The sequence below is a fragment of the Argiope bruennichi genome, chromosome 10, assembly GCF_947563725.1.
Source record: "Argiope bruennichi chromosome 10, qqArgBrue1.1, whole genome shotgun sequence".
Lineage (NCBI taxonomy): Eukaryota > Metazoa > Arthropoda > Arachnida > Araneae > Araneidae > Argiope > Argiope bruennichi.
In genome coordinates, this window is record NC_079160.1 from 19,015,520 (window position 1) to 19,038,137 (window position 22,618).

General features: G+C 32.5%; 1 protein-coding gene across 3 annotated transcripts in view; it reads right to left on the bottom strand.

Moving 5' to 3' along the window:
- The window catches only part of LOC129988099 (carbohydrate sulfotransferase 1-like), an 88,634-nt gene that overhangs the window by 45,150 nt on the left and 20,866 nt on the right, over nucleotides 1-22,618 (bottom strand). The window contains exon 1 of one of the 3 annotated variants that reach the window (XM_056096224.1): nucleotides 3,948-3,989. The exons of 1 other annotated variant lie outside the window; for it this stretch is intronic. The gene's annotated coding sequence lies outside the window, so the exon portion shown is untranslated. Of the gene's footprint in view, nucleotides 1-608; nucleotides 692-3,947; nucleotides 3,990-22,618 lie in introns of those variants that run through there. One more of the 3 variants, XM_056096225.1, reaches the window with a different exon arrangement.

Here is a 22,618-nt window from a genome sequence, read left to right on the forward strand (position 1 = left end):
TTTTAAAATTACAAAAATTGTCTTTTTGATTATTCCAATTCAATTTTTGTGCGGTTTTTTTTCAAAATTTACTAGCATTTACTAGAATTTAGCATTATGTTTATTTGATATGCAAATCATTTTCATTGTTTTAATAGCGTGATTTTCTTCTATTGTTGAAAGCTATGGATGAAAAAATAATTCTATTTAATATTCTTGTAATTCCTTTGAGAATGAAACCAGTAAGTTGTAGTACCGCGTAAGTTCGAAAATCGATAACTGAATTTTCAATATGACTATGACGTCATGGGACTTGACTCCATTCGGGGATGGTTTACACATACAACACAGATCAAGTGTAAGGCTACCAAAATAACATGGCTTTAAAGTCTGACGCAATTGAATATTTAAAAGATTTTTTTTTTTTGAACATCATGTCACGTTTAATAACTAACTGAACGTAAATGCAAACAATATTTCTAGAAAGCAAGGAGGTCATTCAAGGCAGCTAGTTTCTAACAAAACATAGGATGATACGAGACCTTCAATCCAAATTCCAGACTATTAGAATAATACAGATTGTCTTATCACTTTAATTGTTAATAATCTAAAATATTCTAACTACTTACATCTTCTCATGACATATTTTTCAGAAAAAAGGCGCCCTATTCAAGATTCTTAAAAGTGGAACGTCTCAAATGAACACTCTCCAAGGGTTCATAGCTCCGGTCGTCCTATCCTTCTCCCTTTCTAAGCAAAACTGTCAGATAACATCCAAAAAAGTGAGTGTGTGTCGTCTTACTTTCGCTTCCTTATTTAGGGAGGGTAAAATGGGGTTCATTCATCCATTTAGCAACTGGCGAAGTTAAAAAAAAAAAAAAAAAAAGTCACGACACATGAAAGCCGTTTTCTCTGCCCGAACTCAATGCAGTTTCCGATAACACAGATGTAATATGAAACCTTGATGCGGTAAACTTAGAGCTACTGGATTTTTTTTCTCCATTCCTTGCGTCTTTTTTTAACTAGAGAAATAGGGGAGGAAAGAGGCAGAAAGAACCATTCAGCAGTTTATATTCTATAAAGCTAAATTCCAACCTCTATACAGAACAGCAACGGTGGGCTGGATTTTATGAAGTAAGAACCAAGAGTGTCAAATAAATATCAAAAATTTATCTTGTTTAAATGGAATATTATAGTAAATCGATCTGAATTTAATAAATTCTACTTCAATTACAAAGCAAATTATGCAAAGGTCGTAGTTTAATTTAGTTATATTAACGTCCCGTTTTAAAGCAACATTAGGTTATTTTGGGATGGATCTAGTCATTTTGAACTGCGGTCAGATGACGAGGACGACATTCGAGATGGCACCCCCTCTCCAAACTTCCACTCCAAACCAGAGGGAGGACGTTTGGTCCCGAGATGCACCAGACCCGCTTATACGACGGTTCTTCGGTGCAATCGAGTGTCGAAGCTGAAACCCTCCTGTTCCGAAGCCGTGACCTTACCACCAGACCACCGTGGCCATGCAAAGGTCGAAATGGACTGAGTACAGATAAAGAAATCATCGGAAATCAGATACACGATGGACTTATGTTTCAATTAATATATTTGTAATGATATATGCTTGTTACTACATTTAATTTTTATATTTTGCATTTTTTTTTCAAAAATTATTACTATTACATTAAGATTAGTAGATTAGGAGCAGATTACCTCAATCAAATTTTTTAGGGACTAATATGCAAAAAATAAGATTGTTTTGATTTCAAATAGTTTATTGAATTAAAAATAAGCTGATGATTGAAAGACAGCAATATCCCTTTTTTATCGCTCGCTCTTCATTCTGAGGTTGCCTTATCTTACGATATCTCAATGATCAGCTGACTAAATAAAATTCACCAACCAAGTAAAAATGTAACCTTCCAGTGCGCACAGTTGACTTATTAATCGCACTTTTTATGTTTCATTACAGGGTATTCAAATATTGCAGCCACCCCATCGTCAAAAGAGCAAATACTTCTAAAAAATATTGAATATAATTAATTACATGTTGCCAAAACGAACCATTCAACACATACGAATCAAATGCAACACATCTGCACATTTTCAATATTTTTATTTTAGAGGCTTCAAATATGATGGGAAAAAGTTTTTAATAAGGGAAATATTATCCTGAACTCGGAATTAAAATCATATTTGGTTTTTAATCCTTCAAAAATATAAACTATAAATAATATTCAAATTTAATCTAATGATGAGATAGAGATTCCGTGGAGTCAATTAGAACACAGCAATAATAATGACATGAAAAAGTTAACACAGTAGTGCGATTTTAAAAGGCGGATTTTTAATTTAAATAGATAAATTTATTTATTTAATTTGTATTTCAATTCTTTTTAATACATATTTCATCTTCGCTTTCATTTTCAAGACTCCAGTTTCCATCTCTAGTTGCCAAAAACTGTTAACTGAGAAGCGTTCTAAATTTTATTTCAATTTGTACGTGGAAGACAATTTTCTGACGCCGCCACATCGATTCCCAAGTCAGTTACAATTAATAAATCTAAACATCCACTTGCCAAAAATGCTATTTTTTATCTTTAATTTATTTTATCTTTCAGTGTTTCTATGATTTAATTAATTAACTAATTTTTTTGCCACAGAATTCGTGAACATTTCATTTCATTGCAAGCTTTTAATTTGAACTCTTCTTTATTTGCAAAAATGGAATTTTGTAATCAATTTTTCTCTCACTTTCTGATGTTCTAAAGTTACGAAATTTCGTATATCAGCGAATCCCCGAGGAAAATTTAAAAAAAAAAAAAAAAGAAAAGAAATTCTATTTAGTTGTTCTTTTAAATTTGAATGTAAGTTGTTCTGATAGAACAACAAATATTTATTAACAACAGTACATATACTTTATATTCTTACAAGTTATGTAAATAAATAAAAAATAGGAAACTTCTGATCTAAATTTTTTCCGTGAAACCTAGAATGCATGCGATTGTATTTTGGAGGTTACATCTTGCAGGTGCGTTTTGTTTAAATTGCATCGCCTCATTTTCCCTCAAACAAATGAATCATGAATCAGAATAAACACGCAAATCACGATTATCATCGGATCATTCTGAAAAGAAAATTTTGATAAAATGCATGACATTTTGTTTAACATTGGGAAAGAGATCGACGGATTGCAAACTGGACCGAAATCAATCTTATGCAATAACAGAGAAAGCGAAAAAAAAATCATCTACCTTTTTGTATCATCATGATTAATGTTATAAAAATTCTTAAAAGGATTAACTGTCATTTCTATAAATTTATTAGTAATATTAAGAATTTCAGAACAAAGTGCATCAGAATCATATTGGCTGAATTTCAGATTTCTGGAATGTTTATTTAATCAAAAAAATAATGAAGCAGTAAATGCTATAATTTAAAGAATAGTCAGTTCAAATGTTTGCAAATAATCAGGAAAATAATATTCCTTTTTTTTCCCCAGTGAGTTTTTTAAATAAAAGCTGAATTATCTGATTTCTAGCAAAATATAAATATGGAACAATTCTTCAATAAATTTAGAAAAAAAATGGGACAATATAGTTGTGATAATCATAAAAATGGTCGAAAAATTCTAAATATTTTTTTTTCCAATTTTATAAAAAAATCGTAAATTTTCAAAGAAAAAAAAACGATATGTAAAAATTACATCGGATAAGTTTGAATTTTACAAAATTCGTATTCTGTGAAATTTAATGAATAGCCGATTCTTAAAAGAATTTGAATCCAATCTTCTGTTTAACGCTATATTAGAAGCCACCAAAACAACAATTCCACACAAAACCATTATAATATTGAATCGCAAAAATATTTTATCTGAAAATTAATTTTCGGAAACAAAAGAAAATCAAAAAAAGTAAAATGTACTTAAAAAGAAAATGTAAACATAAAAAAACATTTTCAACTACCTGTGGAAGTTGTGTTCAAAGCTTCACTTCGTCAAAAAACGACAGTCAAAACAAAAGCATTTCATATATGCAATCGTAGATCTACTTACACGTGAAAAAGACAATCTCTTGCTTACCTCCACTGTTTCCAGTTTTCTAATCTCTTGTATACTTTATAACGGCAACTAATATTTCTGATGGACTAGATTTTAAGAGGTGTTGATGTAGCTTCTGTACTAATAACTTGGAATTGAATTGGCGAGAAAATGTGATTTGGCTTTTAATATTTTACCCTTAATTTGGGTGATTATCTTATTTTTAATTTTTATTTCGCCTCGATTGAGAAGACATATAAAAGAAAAAATGTAGATTAAATTACGTTTTTAAGAAGGTTATGGCAATTTCTTTTTTTCCTATATGATTTATCGTTTTTGTAAATACATTTAACAAAATTTGAAAAGGGGTGTATTCTGGTAATAAACTTTTGCAAATTCGCGAACTGTAAAAAAAAAAAAAAAAAAAAAAAAAAAAAAAAAAAAAGAATATTTTAGAACTCGGATCATGGTGCAGAAATCAAATCAGCGCATATATTTTTGCTGCCATTTGAAATGTTAATATGGGCCCTATTTCCAGAATACATCGGGTGAAATGCATCTTTATTTTGAATCCCTGTCTGATGATAAGGACGATAACTGAACCATCATTCCAATGCTCAAAATGACTTCAAACTTCTAGTAATAAGATGGTAGAACTATAGGCTATTGTAGAATAACCGATTTATTATAGTTTAGACCAATAAACAGGGGCAACTTTGATGGAATCGCATCTCAAATGATAATCATTTGATATTAAAATCGGAAGTTCCATCAAAAATCATTGACCCACCTTGTTATTATGAACAAGGTTCATTGCAGTTAGTAAAATATAGAGATTCAATGCATCACAAGTGACATATTGCATTTTTTTAGCATGTTGCTGCTGTGTGATTCGTCTATGATTCATACCTACCATTTAATTAGTTCACACCTACCTTTTGAGTAGATATCTACCTCTCTCTATGCTCAAGTTAAGAGAGAGTAAAAAAAGGTTCACCTAATTAGATGTAATAAATTCAATTACCACGAACATAAATCAAGTCAGTGAACGGGTTAAAAATCCAGTGTTTCATACCTTGTATACACAAACGGAGTTATTAAGTTTATAACCCCATCTAAAACATGAAACACTTTTCAATGCATGGGCCTGGTGGTAAGGTCTTGGCTTCGGAACCGGAGGGTTCCAGGTTCGAGACCCGATTCCACCGAAGAACCGTCGTGTAAGGGGGTCAATTGCACGTTAAATCCGTCCTGACCAAACGTCCTCCCGCTGGTGTGGTGTGGAGAGGGGGGTGCCAGCTCAGGTGTCGCCCTCGTCATCTGACCGCGGTTCAAAATTACGAGGTCCGCCCCAAAATAGCCAAAGTGTTGCTGCAAAACGGGACGTGAATATAACTAAACCAAACCAAGCCAAACTTTTCAATGCATGAATTTTGTTTTATAACATCTTCGAGTACTTCTAGTAAAAATGATTTCAATTTTTCTGTAAACGTATTATTAATGTTGTATAGTCAGTCTAGTTAAATTATATTTAGATACGAAAAAAAAAAACATAATAATACTGCTCAGATTTTTGAATTGGTCATCTAAAACATGCAATATATTTGCATCCAGATATCAGACCGGATAAAATGTGAGAAGTGGAATTGAAGCCTCGGTTTATCATTTTCTCGTATACATAGTATTGTAATCGTCAAAACGTTCGAACTCGGGATTTTGATGATTCTCCACATTTTAGACCTCAAGAGCTCGAAAAACATATTTTTGGAAAATTTCCGCATGTCTGTCTGCGACAAAGATAAAAACGCTTTGAGCTAGACTACCCAAATTGGGTGTACAATGTTAATACCAAATTTACAGATTTCTATCAAATTTTGAGCAAAATCTGTTCAGAAGTCCGTCTGTCTAGCTGTTCGAATATAAGTTAACACGATAAATACAAAACGAAGAGAGCTAGATAGATAAAATTCAGTACACAGATTTAACATCTATTGTATGGAACACCAATCAAATTTTGAGAAAAACCCAAGAAAGGGCTGACTCTCAATATATAAATAAATATATCAAATTTGGTATTGGATTTTGTGGCTACAAGTGTAGTTTATGTCAAATTTGTGTTTCAATCAGTTGAATAGACGGGTCTAAAACAGAAATTCGATTTTTGGATACTGTTAATCGCATGCCAGGGTTTAATTGCCAAAAAAATTAGCCAAAGATCTCCGATTGATTCAATAAAAATGCTAAATTCACGTCAAAGTTTGATATTTCGTAACTATTGAACGTCAATGCCATGTAAGATGTTTTCTGGGATAACACCTTTATTAGAAAATATATAAAAATAGAAAGTTTTGAGGAAATGGCCGGGTTTTTTCCTTCTTTCTTTCTTTTTTGCTTGTCAGAGGAAAGTTTTAAATTAAAAAAATACCATAAATATTAAAAGCTACATAATGGACTATCAAACTTTAAGATAGCTCAGTTAGATCGTGAATAAAATAGAAAAGTATATAACTTTTGAAAAATAACTTTTTGATTCCAAACAAACATTTTGCAATTTCACTACAGCACGAATAAACGTACGATACAAGAAGAGTGCCCAGTAAAAATGTCAAATCAAATACCTGTATTATTTTCTGAAATATTCAACTGAGGTGTAAAATACCAGTCTTCGAAAAATGCCTAAAGTATTTTTCTCTAAATTCGAACTCAAGCAGTGAATAAAATGGTTCTTCATAAAAGTGTCGCTCAACAGTTTCAAATGATTCCTACAGAATTGTAACTCTGGTAAAAGTGGTGTGAATTAAATTCGAAGTTAGCATTTGTCTCCATTATTAATGCTTGAATGCATTCAAGATAACAAAGGACGTCCCATATTTTGATACTTCCATAATAACACAACTGGATTATTATCTATTTTAGTCAACTTTCATGAATATTGCATTTCTGACAATTATAAGTATGTCGCTTTTATTAAGTCTGTAGCCTCAGGAAATCCTTAAAATGCATCTTTTAATTTATTTTTTTTCTCAGATTTTCACACCATATCAGTATCTGCGTGTATAATCCTTTGACTAGGATGCATTTCTGTGTTAGTTGGTAATAAATTCTATTTTCGGAATGTATAGTCATTTTGATTCAGTTAAGATCTTGCAGTTAGAGAACTTTTTTCTTCCATGCCATTTTTTTTATCAAATAATAGCGTCTATGAATGACTGAATTTCAGTTCATTTGTTTAAAAATAAGTTTATTCCTAATGTTGGATGTCAAATGTTCCCATGAGATTAAGATAAACATTTCGTGTGAAGAGTATTCGTGCGCTCACGGGAGATTTCAAATTTTGCTTACATGCATTTTATAGGTCAATTATTTGAAATTCGTTCAAGCAAAATTCAATTCTAGTAAAATCAAAGAAATCTATGGCTTGATTTTAAACTATTATTATATTGATTTATAGGATATGAGCTTAGATAGTTCATAAGGGTGACAGTCAATATGTAAATGGTCGAATGAATTTGCGATTTATTCACAAAATTGAAAATATAGGGAAATGAACTTTAAAAATATATATATGATTTCACTGAAAAACATGTCAAGAACTGCAAATGTATCGTTTGCTTGATGATGTAAAGGAAATTACATTTTTTTTTATATGTAACACTTTAGGTTACTTTATTCTGAAAGTTGGCAATATGAACAGTTTATCTGGCAGAAAACGTTCAATATATTCTAAAATTAATTTCCAAAGAACAACTTAAAAGTGAAATTTTATGAACTATTCGTACAATATATTCTTAAACAATTTTTCAAAGAACACATTAAAGGCGAAATTTTATGAACTATTCGTTCAAGTACGTATAATTAAAAATAAAATTCTTAATTCCGTGACTCAAAAAATAAAGAATATTAGGAAAAATTTTACCATTATTTTTATTAGCGTCATTTTATTTTTACTAAAATAAATAAAATGTCATCATTTGAGAAAAATAATAAACATTTTAAAATTTTGAAAAACGATGCATCTCAGGGTGAGAACTAGTACTTCAAATTTTTACAAAATTCAATCATTTCGGTCATCTAGCTAAAACAGGCAACAGGTTTGCATGTATATCATAACGCACAAGATAAAATATGAAAATAAGGAATTTTCTCTTTAGTTTTTTTAAAAAATATAAATAGTTTAAAAAAATAATTCAACAAATCAACAACAACTTTTAAAAGATTTTTTATTAACAATTGTCGGTGACTGAAATTTGCTTAAAATTTTAAAACACATCAAAATGATAAAAGTTAATGTTGACCGTCATATGAATAAAAATAGAATAGTCGTTTTTCATTTACATTTTGTACAGCTTAAAAAAAATTTTAAGCTGTACAAAATTGCATTATTCTTGATTTCTCTTCACAACTAAGAAAATATTTAATTTGAAATATGGCAACAATTAAAAGATTTTTTATAATACTCGTTCACTTCAAACTTTAAACCCAATAGATGTTTTCTTTAAATATAAAATTTCTTTTTCCAGTGTCGTAATTATTTTCTTGCTTTCTGTCTCATATTTCAGTATCTTAGCATACACTTCGCCCATCTTCAAGCCAAACTCTAAACGAGCCATGAAAGTTTCATTTTCTTCTTGCAGTAGCTTCAAGTAAAATGACTGAATTACTTCAGTCACTTTATTATCGATTGGTAAAGAATCTGGTCCAAATACTACAGATTTACAGCACAATTCTTTGAAGTCCTTGAAATTCCTTTTCTGGCTTTCAAATTGCTTTCGCAAGTGTCGTATTCGACTGGTTGAAAATTCTGAAAAGTTAAGGCATTCTTCCAAAGCTGAAATGGCAATGTCTTGGATCATTTCTCTGTATTCTAAGCAACGATTTTGTAAAGCTCCTATTATTTTTACAAATTGCTCATGGTCTGATGGCAAATCAAATTCAAAGGGATATTTCACATCAGCAGCATCATCTGGCGCAATTCTTTTAGGTGAAGATGACACATTTTTCGAACTTTCTTCATCAGATCGCTGATTACCTGAAGCTAGTTCAGTTAAAGAGTGAGTATTTCCCGAATTTGAACTCAACAGAGATTGCAAATTCGTCAAGGTTTGTTGAGTGGAGCGAACCAGCAAATGCTTCGGGCTATATAAAGTAGCGTTAGTATGTAAATGCTTCGGGATTTGTTGAGGAGACTCAGCCGGAAAATGTTTGGGGCTTTGTCGGGAACACTGGGCCAACAAATTCTTCTTTGGACTTTGCAAATTCTTTGGGCTTTCTCGAGAAGATTGGGCTTGAAAATTCTCTGGGTTCTGTCGATGAGACACAGATTGCAAAGTCTTTGGGCTCTGTCGTGGAGACGCAGATTGCAAAGTCTTTGGGCTCTGTCGTGGAGACGCAGATTGCAAAGTCTTTGGGCTCTGTCGAAAACGCTCAGCTGGTAAATCTTTTGGCCTTTGTGGGGTAAAATGAGTTTGTACATCCTTTGGTCTTAGTTCAACTGATGGCTCCGCGTTTTCGCCTACATTCCGACTAGAAATTTCTGAAGACAAATCTAATTCAGAAACCACAGAACAATCTGATCTTTTATTAACTTTATTTCTGTAAATTTCTATGACGGATTCTAAAGCTATTGATTCTGGCCTGGTTAAGTTGATTAATGATTCTGATATATCTTTATCTAAAGCTCTTAAAATAGAGATCGTTTTCTCTAAAAGTTTCTCGGATTCCGCACCGAATCTCATATATCTGTCTTCTAACCAGCTATCATCTCCTGATATTGTATTTTGAGTCTGCTGACTTGCAGCTGATGAAAATTCATTAAAAATCGGCGATTGGGTAGTCGATCCGACAGATTCAGAACAATGGTATATGTCAGATTTAGATTTTTTTTCTGAGGGTAACAACAGATTAGACGGAATCTTCTCAAGAGAGGATGATACCAACGCTTTATATCGAGTACAGCGAAATTCTTTGTTAATCGGAACTCGAGACGAGCGAGGTCGGTCATGAAATGACAATGAGCGCAGGAAGACTGGACTTAGACAACTGTTCATACATTCCTGGCTGCCTAATTCACCTTCATCACTATTAATATTCCCGCCGCTTTCGAAATTCGAATCACCAGCAACTGAAATATTATAGCTACCCTTAGCCATTTGCTAGCAACAAGCAATACAATAACTTAAGAATCCTTCTGGAATACTAGAAATGCCCAAAATAACTTCTCACATAACAAACTGAGCATACACAGAATTGATCATTTTTCCCCCCTAGAAAAGATTGACTTCAGTTTAGTTCTTTACTTCTTTGATGCGATGCCAAATGCTGATTGTACTGCTAAAACTTCAAATGTAATATTTGGTCATCATAAGAAGGAACAAAGCTAAGAAGTACACTTAATTACAATAAATACCAAGATAGAAAAAAGTTCGATGGCTATATTTTTCAAAATCAATTATATGAATAGTTTCTTTAATATTGCTTCAAATTATTACAAAAGAGGTCAACATAATCCTACCGATAGCAAGTTAATGATTTTAAAAAAATGACAAGTGGCTAATAACGTATTATTGGGCCAATATAAAACTGCGTAATCAATGGTTAATTACTTTACTTGAAAATTGTGGAAAGAGCCAAGAACACAATCAAGTAACTTTAGGATAGTTTTTCTTAGAAAAGCAATGCATTGAACGCGATGAAAATTACTGTTACAGCATCCACATCCTCAAATTTGTTAATTGTTGTATATATTTCATTATACAAGTGAGAAATTTAAAATCATTTCATCAATGATTAATTGAGTGTGGTAATCCTTAGCAAATATTAAAATAAGCGAATTTGAGCAAAACTAAATAGGCATGAGCTCGCCAGCTGTCGGATAGAAAATTTCCTTTTTAATTTTTCTTTCATATCAACTGAAAAAAAATGCTTATGTAATTTAAAAATCTGATTTTACACAATACAGCTCCATTTAAGACAATATTTCCATTCCATTTCTGTGAAAAAACAAGCAAGTTAATGGATCACTCTAAAATGTTATCAAACGGAAACAATGCTTAAAATAAATTTCCGTGCTTCTTTTCTCTTATCTAATCATATTTGATTATTTAAAAAAAAATTCTAAAAGTTTTTCCAAAGCTTCCAATTAAGCAACTTCATTGAAATCTTTATCTAAAACATTTGAAATTGTTTAAGAATGAATGAAACTGTATTTAAAATAAATTAATGTATTAATATATTTTTTAAATTAATGTATTTTAAATAAATCCGCCGGGGCCAAATGTTAGAAGGAAGGCCAAACATTAAACCCTAAGAAGGAAATGTAATTCAACACAGCGGATGAATGCAAGCATTTTACTAAAAACCAATAAGTTCAGAAAACATGTTCAAAAAGTTTGTATTGAAAAATGATTTAAAAAACACTTCGTAAGCCGCGTACAAATTAAATTTTATATTTAAACTTATTGCAAAATGTAGCAAAAATTTAGCGACTGCAAAGCAATGTAAGCTTTTTTTTCAAAATGAGTCAAAACTAAAAGTACGATACAATTGACATGGTGACATAGATTAATACAATATACTGAATTTTGAAGTGAAATTTGGGAACAAACAATAAATTAGCACCAATACACCTATGTGAAATTTTCGCACATTAAGCCTTAATCTAGCTTGTCAAATTATTTCCTTCAAAGGTATTTACATTATTTCTTTCAAAGATATTTACATGACAATTAGTAGTAGGTTACAATAAAATGCTGCCAATATAAGCTAATATAAAATGCTCCCATATTCTTCTTGTCAAAGCAGAAGTAGGTGTATGGACAAAGTCCAATCCCCAAAGGATTTGAACCTCGGCAAGGCCTTAAGGTGGCAAACATTCGATTGCTCAATAAGATCAGAATCTTTGAAGCAGTGTTAATTACTCCGATCCCTATCTTTGTGAAGAACATTAAAACGTTGTAAGGTAATATAACGGACTACTCCGACCTTCCCGAAGGCATACGGAAAAATCTGAATTACCGACGCCGCGAGAGCATTGGCGGGAATTAAGGTTGAGTCCTTAAGTCCATCACCGGCCACGGTGCAACCCTTCCCATAAGAGGCATATCCCGTCATCAGTAGGAGGTAGTCACCCCAAACCATTTCTGTGCCCATCAGGTCAGCGTCAGCACCATTCCAGAAGCTTATCGTCCCCACGTCTGAGATCCCCCCCCCGGGGGTACAACGTTGCAAGGTAGATGGGACAGAAAAAGAATTATGAATTATAATAAACGATAGGTGATAGAATCCTTTGTGGTGTAGTTGTACATATATCATTAGAATGTATACAAATTGTTTTTCTGAATAAAATTAATTTCCTGAATTTACATTTCAGTCTGTGATTATCAAAATTTAATTTTATATTATTTAAGAATTGCAAATTAAAACTACTAGTTAAAATGTACAACACATTTAACACATTAGACATCATGTCAGTCACCGAAGATTGACAGTATACTTTCATTTTGCAACTCGTTAGTCGCCATTGAATGACTTTGTAATTCTCAATCAGTTAACAATCAATTTTCGTTCAAGCTGCTTTAGCCATTGTTGCCCGAAGATATATATTTTTAAAAAATATATTATCTTAAATAGAAGTCAATGAACACGTGTTAAAAACATTTTTAATTTCATATGGCCAAATTTTCTTCAGAAGCGTGCAAAATTCGAACATCAGCACGTTCTCCACCAGAACAATGAAGAAACGTGCAAAAGCCAGCGTTCTTAGCACTAACTTCCTAGCCGACCACAAACAAAAGGTTAAGTGCAGAGGTTATCAGCACTTTCGCATCGAAGGGTTATCTCGACTGGTCATGGGAAGGAATTCGACACAGGCTGCTCATCGCGACCACCCTCCCATCCTCTCACTTTTAGGAAAGAAGATAAAAAATCTTATCCACATTTTTTTTGGAAACGAGCTCTTTGACTCAAAAACTTGTTTCTTTACATCGCTTTCTTCATGACGCGACGCAATGATATGTTTCAACGAGCTATTATTCATCTGGGTGAAGTAATATCTGAACTTAAGTACAGCTGCTAACTAGTTGTGTTTCGTAATGATGCGTGATGACACTGGAGTCTTTTTCTGTTATTTTTTACTTTCCGGTGAACGAAGTATACAAAGAAATAGAGAGATTGAGAGTATTATAATTGTTAAAAAATTCTAAGTAGATATTTTGACTAGGGATGCAATGTGGCAGACCTCCACGCAGAGCACCCTGGTTAACACTAAATCTGCTACAGCGTTGCCTCCTTCCTTGTGTCTCTGACATTTTACTATTATAAAGTTCAGAAATATTGGAAGGCTAGAGATCGAATGATGGCATAGCTAATCTTCTGGGCATTTGTAAGAAATAAATAAATATTTTCACTAATCTACACATTTCATATCTCCACCAAAAAAAAAAAAAAAATCCAGAAAATAAATTTTTGGCATTATGTTTGTGAACACGATAATTTAAAAATACTTTCAGCAAGAAGAATTAAATTTGGCATATTGTCTTTACACTAAATTTGCAGATTTCTATGAAATGCCGGCGTCCTGGCATAGGGGTAGCGTGTCTTCCCCGTGATCTGGGCGTCCTGTGTTCGAGTTCCGGTTTGGGCATAGTTGTTCTATCTGTGAAATGTGTGAATGCGCCCTCCTGTAAAAAGGGGTTGCAAGCGAATGAGTGATGCGTGAGTAGTAAAGTCGTACTCTTGGCCCTAGTTGGCGCTGCTAATAAAAACAAGAGACGTTCCGGCTTAAATCACTGTCTTCGCAACAGCGGGCTTGTCCATGGCAAGTGCCATAAGAAACAACAACATTTCTATGAAATTTTGTGCGAAATTCAGTCAGAGGAAGTCTGTCTGTCCCGCTATTCGAAGATAAATTAAATGATAACTACAAAACAATGTGAATTAGTAAGATACAATTTGTATGCAGATTTAACATCTAAAGTATAGATGTTTATTAAGATTGGATCCAAATCCGTCAATTAACTTTCTGCCGGTCTGTACTTTCACAAAAAGCATTCCAAATTCCATTTTTCTAAGTCATTGCATTTTTGAGCTATCACCTTTGCATGTACGAATATATAGACTAACAAATAAAACCCATTGACGGAATGAATTCAAAATTTGACATGAAAAAATAGTTCAAATGCTAAAACAATGCAAAATTATATTATTTCTCTAGCTCTTCCAGTTTTGTAGTTTGCATGCTCACTTTCATTCAGACAGACAGACAAATTTCTTGTGAATATTTCATCGAAATTTAGTTTTATTCAGAATTTAATAGATGTTTACACATTTGGTGTAAAGATGACATACCGAATTTGCATTCTTTTTAGATAATATATTCATATATAGACAGGCAGACATAATTCCAAGAATGTGTTGATCTTGCTCAATGTAATCTGAAACTCTGAGATTTGTCTAAATTTCGAGGTCATACTTTTTGATGATGACAGTACTTGATCTTTGTGTATCGTGCATACAAAAACAGTAGATAGTATACAGCAGAAGTATAAAAAATTACATAGGACGAGACAAATTAAAAAGGATTCCATCTCACAAGTACTTATTTATATTCTATATTTCACTTGAACATATATATATATATAAACCGGAAAGATTGAATAAATATATCAAATGAATTCATTCTTTGAAAATACACTTTTTTTCTTCATTATCCTAATTCAATATTGAGAAATGCACGTTTTTAATAACTCAATAGTCTTCTAATACGACTTAATCAAGATGCAGGAGTGTTTTATATCATAATACATAATGAAGTCCATTCATATGTAACATATGTAAAATCTGAAATTAATACTTTGAAACCTTTATGCGTCTCAGAGGTGAGGAGTGCAACAAGGACTGGCATCTGGGAGATGCTGAGGATGCAATGCATCCGGGGATGGGGAGGGGGAGGTATCTTGGGTTCCTTAAGATCTAAAAGCTCATTTTTCGGGCAATTAAAAGCAAAATTATCTGGTGAACCTAAAACATATATTCCAGTACAATTATGAGATTATTTTTTAAAGAAATAGGGGAAAAAATGGTTTTGTTAAAAAGATAATATTTTAATTTCCAAATGATGTAAAAATCATTTTTGCACTGTTATATTTTCGGAAATTATCACAGTAAAACGCCGAAATTTAGCTTGATTTTTAATTAACTAAAATTCTGAATAAAAATTTCAAAAAAGCTATCCCGATTTGCATATTCTCACACATCAAAGTGTAAGTTTGGTAGTTTGGATAAAACGGTTCGGTCTACAGAGCGCCAATACATGCACTCCATCTTTATTATAAGTAGAGATTACTGCAATGTACACACTATTTTCCAGTTCTTTAAGATAAGTAAAGGGCATAAAAATCACATGTATAGCTTTTTGGTTCCTTTTAAAGAACCTGGAAGTCGGCATTTTGAAGCTTTATTTTACTTGCCAAAAGAAAAGAGAAACAAGCACATTAAAAATACATTTGGGAAAATCATAAGTCTCCGCCATTATGACGCAAATCTCCCCTTCTATACACTTCGAAGTTTTAAAGAATGATGGAAGGCTTTCTTTCAAATATACATTCCAAACAACTTCCTGGAAAAGGCTTCCTTCACTTCTTAAACTTTTTTTATTATTATCATGACGCCGGTCAACGCCCCAAGACCACAAAACGCCAAAGAGATTTTTCATGTTCTCTGCGTCTGGCTGCACAACTTAACGAACGCGCTCCGTGTACTGACTGTCAGTTCAAAATATGGACTTCACCTCAGACTTGAAGTGCACGAATGCATTCAATCACATTCTCTCAAACAACTTGGATTACTAAGTTATTTTTTATTTTCTCGTACACATATGCATAGAGAAAGTAACATTAATCCCCCCCCCCAAAAAAAAAAAATTCGAAATCGAGATTTTGATGAATCTACTCTTTTCAAAGTCGCCAAAATAAATAAATAAATACAATAAAAAAAAGCATATATGAAATCATGCCTGTCTGTGAGCATGACAATTCAAAAAAATTCCTCTCGGCAAGCTGGAAGACAAAAGTAGATTCCTTTACATCTAAGTTACTATCTGGCAACATAAATTGTTGATGTTAGAAATGTTAGAGATGTTAGAATGAAGGCTTGAAAGTCACTTTTCAACCACAAACTTCTAAGATATTGCAGTTATCGAAAAACTTTAAATACCAAAGTTACTAGCTTTAATAAAGCGCTAAATTGTCTAACCAGATTTATTTACCAAAGTTACTAGCTTTAATGAAGCGCCAATTTGTCTAACCAGATTTATTTACCAAAGTTACTAGCTTTAATAAAGCGCTAAATTGTCTAACCAGATTTATTTACCAAAGTTACTAGCTTTAATGAAGCGCTAATTTGTCTAACCAGATTTATTTACCAAAGTTACTAGCTTTAATAAAGCGCTAATTTGTCTAACCAGATTTATTTTCCTATCTTTAATATTAAGAAAGTTATAGAGAAATGGAGTTTTCAATCTCACACCATTTCCACCCTATTTGAGCTAGATGGCCATTTACGAACTCGTCCGAGATTTTTACATTTGTTATGTGGTCTTTACACTAAATTTGTATATATCAGTCAATTTTAGAAGAAAATCTATACATAGGAAGTTTATACATCTGTCCAATAACTACAAAATGTAAAGTGCTAAATAAATAAAATTTGGAGCAGAGTTTTAGCATTAAAGTGTAGGTAAGTATATGTATTCAAATTTTGAATCAAATCGGTCAATGGATTGACCATCCACTGGTCTATATATATGCTTGCATATAAAGGTAATAAATCAAAATTGAAATGAATGTGATAAATGAAAATTAATATTGATATTGTTCCTAAAGCTGTAATTCTGTGTGAAATTTTAGATGCAATCATTAAAGAAAAAAATCATAAAAGAAAAAAAAATACACATATGGTTTCTTCTTAATACTATGAACAAAATATGTAAGTGCAGAATTATGAAAATAAAAATCAGACCCATCGTGGTATTCATGGCTTTGTTCCAGGTCCATATTATTTTGGGGCTAAAAAACGAATAACACTTTAATTAAGGAGTATAGGAGATTTTTTCGGGAAAGTTAACCCAGCTAATTTAACATTTATTCTAGTTTAGTTTAGTTATATTAACGTCCCGTTGTGAAGCAACACTAGGGCTATTTTGGGAAGGACTTCGTCATTTTGAACCGCGGTCAGATGACGAGGACGACACCTGAGCTGTCACCCCCTCTCCACACCAGCGGGAGGACGTTTAGTCTGACAGATTTAACGTGCAACAGACCCCTTTACACGACGATTCTTCGGTGGAATCGGGTCACGAACCTGAAACCCTACGACTCACAAGCCGAGACCTTAAACCAGGCCACCGCGGCCCTAATATTTATTCTAAAATCAGTAATTCTGTATCTATTAATCCCCAAAGTTATTCTGTACATTAAAAGAATTATGATGCCTAATTTCTCAGAGGCTGAAGATCACTTTGAATAAGATTTGAAATGGGTAAAATCACGTTTAATTCTACAGAGTGTTCAAAATTTTCAGGGAGTAGAGTCCTCATTCAGAATAGTACAAGGGATCGTGTCTGATTATGGCTCAATACCATATTTCTAAACCATTAGAATTAGACATGCACTTCGAGTTTTAAAAATGCTTTAAATGACGTAAAAAATTACGTATTAACAGTCGTCTATGGCGACTCATTGATTTGCTGTGATTAATGATTAGAAAATATTTTCAATTAAATATTCTACTTAATAGTATCCATCACAAAATAATTTTAACTTCAAACTTTGATACACATATAATTTTAAATATTTAAGAAGCCTTACACCGTTCTATACATGATATTATACATTTCTCTATATTTCAGTAAATATCTTTATAAATCCACTTATATCGTAAGAATGAGTAGCAATATTTGAAAATCGTCACATTTCATAATTTTTTTTATTCTGCAAATACATCTTAAATGTAAGTACAATAAAATTTGTAGAAAGTTATTAAATCTATAGCTTATCTTGAAACCTTATTAACATGATGAAATTAGGAATCTTCATATCTGGATCATCATGAAATATTAATGATGAAATACTAATAGCAACAATGAATATGATCTAGGTTTCACTTCAGGAATGAAATATACTGCAGTAAAATACGCTTATAAGTTTTTTATAATTGCTTAGAAATAGGAAAAAATTAAAGAGCAAAAAAAAAAAAATCAATATCGCTGAAAAATTACTTTTTAAATTTTAAAATGATGGGAAAATCATTTTTGTGTTATAATATTTTCGGTAATTATAGTGGAAGAACCTCCAAATTTCAGTTTAATTTTAATTAATTAATTAAATTTAAAAAAAACAGCTCCGGCTTCTCATGTTCCAAAGTATATTTTTATCTATAGCTCTAGGTCAAATAGTCTGATTTGGAGATTGTCAACATAGAGAGAGAGATTCATCTTCATTATTAGTACAGATTATCACTACGAATAGTGAAGATGAATGCGTGTGTGGGCCTGTGGGATCCATCGTCCCTAGGCAGTTGCCTAGTCTGCTAATTCGAAAATCCAACAGGGTCAAAATATCACAACCAGAGATTGGAATTATTAAGATTACATTATGCATAATTTTGATCTCCAAAGAAACTGAATTTGACACTGAAAATATCAGAATCCCTATAGATGCCCTGTAGATGCTTCCAACTTTTGTTCCCATTAAACCCTCCCAAACTGTTGCCTGCAACCTGTTACTGGATAACCGCAGCTGTGAATAAAATTCACATAAACAACACACTGACCCACAAGTCTGCCTTCACCTTTCCAGAACATCGCACGTGCATGACTGATCTATCCACTTTAAGAACACACATCATCATAAGTGATGGAACAACACCTAGATAGTAAGTTGAAAAGTTAACGATTTGCGGATGATTCATTTAAGTGAGAGTTCGACCGACGCCTGCATTGTTTCATACATAATGAAGTGATCATCAACCGTGAATCTCGCCGACCTTGGCACTGTTTCAGCAAACGCCGCCAATGCGTAGCACCTTCTGCCCTCTTGCAACATGTAACATGACAAACAACGCACGACCAGCACTGAAACGAAATCGTAAGTAGCGCCATTTCCATTCTAAGTAGCCATCCTAAAGCACTCCTTTTCTCCTATTGTTCTCGGCGTTCGAAATTGCAGTCTGTTACAGCACTGGCGGTCACTAAGGAGTAGCACAGTTTTGTAGATCGATTCGAGAGTAATTGGTGCTAAGGAGTTACCCGATACCAACTTTCTTCCTGGTGCACGCCTATTCATGAATAGTTTTTGTGACTTTCTCATCAGCCAGGAGTGATTTCATTGGATTTTTCCAACGTTGCCGTTTCTTAGAATTACAATTCAATAATAGTTTGCATCATAGATGAGTTTTTTTTTTTTTCGTATTTCTGGAAGTGACAATGCAATTGAAATGCCAATAATGGTAATGGTTAAATTTCGAAAAATACTGAATAGATTTTTATTTATTTCAGGCATAAAGTTGTGAACGCACTTTATGGTAGTAAACAAGGTACTCCATGCACGCTTTTAATCAGTCTTCATAAGAAAAAAGATGACTAGAAGTTATAACTGGCACGATATACATAGTACAGAGAGAATTATATTTTGTGCAAAGGGACAGAAAATGGCCGTCCTTGAAACCCAGGAAAGTCGAGAAGTCTGACTACTATTGAATCAGCACAATCTCCAAGTCTTTAGATATTGATTTCTTCAATTTATATATATATATATATATATATATATATATATATATATATATATATATATATATATATATATAAACTTTTATAAATTTAACAAGTTTTCAAATTTGATGAACTAATTTTAACTTTTGATTGTGTAAAGTCGGGAAAGTACTTTATAGTGAAAAAAGAAAGTACTCCATGCACGCATTTAATGAATCTTCATAAGAAAAAAGATGACTAGAAATTATAACTGGCACCATATGCGTTGTACAGAATGAGTAAAATAAATTTGTGCAAAGAGAAAGAAAATGGCCGTCCATGAAACCAATGGAAATCAAGAAGTTTGGCAATTATTGAATCTGCACGTTCATACACCAAGTCCAAGCCTTATGTCGATTATTGATTGATCCATTATATGAAAAATATTTTATAAATTTAATAAGCGGTGAACTAATTTGAATATTTGATTAATTTCTATGCGTGCAACAGTTATTATTGTAAGGTTTATATTCAGCCATTTACCACTCAGTAAGACCACGCGAGCGCAGAAACTGTACAGTAGCAAGTACTTGTTTCGTCGAGAAAAGCACTTGCTATTGTCCCTTCTCTCAGCACATGCACAATCTTCCTTCTGCGCATGCGTGACTTGCTGGAATTTTATAACTGACTGGATGTAAACTCAACTTCGTATTTAAATGCACGTATATCACACAAATAGGATTTCACGCATATTTTCAATAAGAAAATAGTATCATCAGAAAGACATTTAATTATTTTATGCTGTTGAATATTCTTTATACTACATTCTAACCAATGGTTATATCCAAACTGAGATAAATTTACAATGTGAATTCAAGCTTTTCATACAGACCTTCTTAGCAATTGAATCTGATAGAAGAATTCAAAATGATAGAATGAAACACCGGATTTGTCATTTTGGTTCTTTTACCTCGGAAAATGGAAAATTCAAGAAACCTCAGATAGAGATACGTCACATTATTATTGTATCCGATGATATTTTTCACATCGTAGATGAAATCTATAACGGCACTTAGTTTATACAGAAATCAAGTTCTTCAATTCCTTAAAATTGTCGTGAAAGCTTATAAGCCAGTTAACAGCTACGCTACACGAGCAATTGCTTTTGTATTGTGGTCATGTTACTCGGCTGCGAACCACAAGGTCCCAGGTTCTATCCTCGTTCATAATAATCCGCTAAATTGGTGACCCGGGCGTGATTTGAACTTGCAACCTTCTGTAGCGTAGCTGTTAACTGACTTATAAGCTTTCACTACAAAATCTTTCTGAAAAGCATGAGAATAATAGTAACATTCAGTATATAGCCTACAGAGATTTATCCAACAATTTTTTTAATCAATTCGCAGTGACTCTGTCAAATACCTGATTTAAGCACCAATAAGTCTTGATGCAGTTTAAACAAATGATTAAATCGGACTTTTTCAAGGTGACGAGGGTAGAAGTGATCGTGACCGTATTTGACAACTACTCAAATTATAAAGAAACTAAAAGCTATCGTAGATTCGGAACGAGATATTAACAATCTGATAAATCAATTATCAATCTGCCATCATCGGATAATCCTTTTGGTCAAGGTCTACTAGTTTTCAATCCAATTATCAAAATGTAAAATTAAATTTAAAAATATTAATAAACTGTTCAATATAGTACACTGCCATTTTAGTTACAAAATACATATTAGTAAATTAGTAAGTAAATTACTTTTATGTTAGATTCTTATTTGGCGTCATTTTAGAGGATATCAACAGCCATGAATCTATCCCGTGACTGATGGTTCATGGTTCACAACATTTCCTGAATACACAGAAGCTCACATCTATTTCTTTTTTCAGCTAACATTTCATTTATTTAAATTCTTACTATATTATCCTCTTACATTTTCTGATTTCACAATCTCTGCATGCTCTTCACGTAATATTGCAATCAACATCATCAAGAAAAAAAAATCTTTGAATAAAAAAACAATTAGATTAAATTAATTATTAATGGTCACGCAGTGTTTGTAAAGATAGGATTGGGCTACAATGACATAATGGTAATCTCTCAATTTCCGTTGGATAGTTCGATTGAATCAAAAATCTCTTTGAATACGGAGTTTTGGAGACTAGTATGATGGCTCGTCTTCGTCGTATAACCACAGTATAGAATTTCTGGAATACCAGATGTCGTCGCCAAATCATCTTCATGCAATTTCTGATGGGAGCAAGGAGTTTACAAATTAAATCAAATCAGCTGAAACTGCAATCACTTTCATCGAATTTGAACCAAACACTTCATATCAAAAATAAATATAAATTCTATAAGTACTGTATGAGGAGAGAAGAGAAGAGAAAAGTGTAATCCCTAAAGTCTTCAAATATACGTAAAATGTACACAAAACTTCAATATAGGTTTTTGACATTTATAGGTTCCATGCAGACAAGAGTTTTTAAAACCAGAGAGAGTGGTGCTTTCCAAAATCTTTTCGTTTACTCTCTAATAAAGGTGTCATGCCAGAGAATGCCTTGCATGGCATTGGTGCACAAGTCACGCAATATTAACCTTTAACGTGAATTTAGCACTTCTACAGAAACTATCGTGTGATCCTAGGCCATTTATTTAGCGATTAATCCTTGGGATAAGATTAATAGCATCCAAAAATCGAATTTGTGCTTTAGACACGTTTTTCTCAATCGATTGAAACAAAATACGTTATAATACAAAAAACAATAGCGAATTACGTTAGAGAGCTTCATTCCAAAACCAATTTACTGATGAATCATTAACAGACCTCAAACATTTGAGATTGAAATTTT